The sequence below is a fragment of the Belonocnema kinseyi genome, chromosome 4 (genome assembly GCF_010883055.1).
Source record: "Belonocnema kinseyi isolate 2016_QV_RU_SX_M_011 chromosome 4, B_treatae_v1, whole genome shotgun sequence".
Lineage (NCBI taxonomy): Eukaryota > Metazoa > Arthropoda > Insecta > Hymenoptera > Cynipidae > Belonocnema > Belonocnema kinseyi.
In genome coordinates this window covers 48,352,553-48,355,937 of record NC_046660.1, presented here as the reverse complement: position 1 = coordinate 48,355,937, position 3,385 = coordinate 48,352,553, and positions in this window count along the sequence as shown.

Below are 3,385 nucleotides of genomic sequence, written 5' to 3'. Positions count from 1 at the left end.
ATGTATCAGCCTTGGAGGAGATTATGTTGAGAAATAAAAAAAAAATGCTTAAAAACGTTGTTTTTCTTGGTCAGGCCGGAAACTTATCAATCCACCCTCGTAAGCATCATAAGACTTGTGGTATGTATATCGTAATTTATTCCAATGCGCATTTTTCTTTCCGGAAAACAACATTCGATGATAAGACTTTACAAATTATATATATCACAACTCGATCTTCAAGCGAATCAAGAAAGACGTAAGCCTTTAAATTTAAATCTTAAAGGCATTTTCAATCCTGGTCCTTTGTATGATTTCTGAAAACGCAAGATTTTAAAATGACCCTGCGACACTTGATTGCGTCTATTTTTTCCAGTCTTGTTTTACGAGCTCGTTAGTTTATTTTTTAAAAACTTTTTTAATATTTATCTTATAATTTTTTTTTGAAGAAAGGAAAAATTGTATGCACGGTTTTGTGTAATTTTTACAATTTAGTTTTCTAGAGAATATAAGAATAAGTAGATACGTATCAGAATGATTTTATGTTTCATCAATAATCGACACCCATAATGAATTCTTCTAAAAACATATAAACAATAAAAGTAACAAATCTGATAATAATATCTTTCAATGAATCTTTAGACAACTTTGGGTTGTTTTTCTGCAGATGCATTTAGTTATAAATATGCTAAAAACTGGGGTTAAAAATATCATGAGTGTAAAGGGAAAAATCTATGTCACATGCAAATGATACAGAAAACTGGCAAGGATTACTGGAATAAAATTATTGAAGGAGTCATATTAACAGACTTTCAAACATTAAAAAAAAAGTGAGCATCAAGCATACTGGTCACACTGGTATCCAACTTTAATAACATGATTTTTTTCATTGGACTATGTATAATTTTATTTTACATATTTTTTATTTTTTCATAATACAGTCGAAGTAACAGCTGACTGGTCTGGAAAACATCTAATTCTTACTGGCGGACCTCTTCATGGAACTTACGTATTTGAAAAGGCTACTTTTCATTGGGCACAGAAGAAAGTGAATGTTCCAAGATTTTGTTAAACCCTCCAAATCTAAATGATTGGAAATTCATTAATTATCTTACTAAATGCCTTTTACGGATAAAATGTACTTGTCATTTTTTACCATATAATTTCTGCAATTATAAAATATTACACTTTTCTTAGTCAAAATTATATTTATAAAATAATTAGTAAGATAATCCATCACTTAAATTTATTGAGTAATTAATAATAGCATTACTGAAAATCACAACATTGATGTAAATTTTTATATTAATCCTTCTAATAAATAGGGGTATGAGTATAAATATGACTTTAATACGTCAGAAAACCAACAACTTTAGTAAGTCGAAAATTCTCTTCTGATATTTTTTTTATCACAAACACTGATAAACCGTTCGATATTGAATTTTATATAATCATTTATTTTAACAGGATGGACATGCAGATGCATATCTTTTCTTATAGAACAGATTTGAAATCATTTAAGAAAGCCTATTCACAAAAGGATGGTCTTGCAGGATTCAAAGTAGAACTCTATGTAAGCAAGAAACAATACAAAAATCTTGTACTAAAAAACTGAAAATAATAAAATAAGGAGACCATTATGTGCCGTTTTTGCATTTATTTAAAATTCCGCTTCTAAAAATTTTATGTTGGCTTGTTTATACTGTTGTTATGATTGCAGTTAAAAATAGCCACCTACGTGATTTCCGAAAAGCTGAATGTGCAATTGAGAGTGAAAGAGTTACATATCATTAACTTAGTTTGCAAGATTTTTTAAATTTATTGTTCACAGAATAATATTTTTTAATTTAAAAATATTAGATTCATAAGATTTCGAAACAAGTCAAGTACTATTTTAAATTGCTGTATTTCATTAATTTTCAGATAGTATAAGTAGTCTTAAAAATTGTTATCCGAGCTGAAAATTTAAGAACGTTTTGGCTTCAAATCCTGTAAACTCCTGTAGATTCTTGTAGGCGTACATTTTCAAAAAATTTTGGGGAGAAATTAAAACTAAAATCAAACACAAGAATATACAAAAATATTAGCAAAAATGTTCCTCTAAACCTGTTTTTAGATTTGTTCACCTTTTGTTAACATTTCTCACCAGGGTTTGTGTTTACGAAAAATCCTGTTATTGATACATGCTCGGAATTTCAGATTTTCGATTCAGCACAGGAACCGGCTTATTTATTTGAAAACCTGTAAAAAAATGTACACAAGGTGCGATCCATAAATTCAAAAGCAGATGTACAACCGATGCGCTTAGCAAGCCTTGTAGACGACCCGACACCACATTTTTTATTATACAACGGAGCTTTAGATTATCCTCCATGCTCAGAATCTGTGACTTGGTTCAATTATATGCCTCCAATCTTTATAAGAACAAAACTGGTAAGAATCTGTATTTCTTGAAAATAAATTCCAAATTATTAAAAAATTTTATTTACCACTAATATCTTGGATTCGTCTGTTTTCTTTCAGGTAAATAATTTACGAAAATAAATTTAGACCAGGGAGACGTGTCGAATGTTAGACATCTCCAGCCGATAAACGATCGAGTGTTTAAAATGCTGATTAAGCATGGAGGGAACTATCTATAATAGTAACTTTCTACGCTCAGGAAAGGTTTTTTTTGTAGTTTTTCTCTTCTTTGGACAAACGTCCAAGCGAATGCGAGCGCCTATTATTAAAAATCCGTCTGCAGGCGGTAGGGGGTAAATAATACGGAGATGGGTGTTTTACATGTAAATTTATTAAGAGAATGTATATGTAAGTATTAAAATAAAGTTTTTGGTTGTATAAATAATTTTATTCTGACAGTTATTTCAAGGGTATAACCTGGTTACAAATTTTGCTTTTTCATAGAGGACGCTCTGTAACGGTTACTACTTCGATTATTTTTAATTGATTAAATTGAACGTTCCATAATTTAAAAATTATTAATACAACGTTCTAAGCAATTTTCCGGATATGGTTTACTTTTTTTAGCATAAAAACTAAGAAAACCCCTAATATCTTGTAAGTGAAAGTAAGATTTCTAAAAATGTTTATCAAATTTTTTCAGCACGTTGTATTGTTTTAACCGATTTTTATTACAGTTTTTCTTTCACATATTTCAAAGATGATGCGAAGGTAAAAGTAATTCTTTTTCTTAACACAAGTCGATTTACCTATAATATGTATGCATTTTATTGAAGAGTAAGGAATTTATATAAGTTTAAATATTTTAAACATCGCTTTTTTAAAGTTAATTTTATTCAAATTAAAATTTTTAATTTATTTCAATATATATTTAAATTGTTTAAACAAATATTTCATTTTATTTTATGCACGTTTTTGCGGATTCTAAAAGTATTTCTCCTGA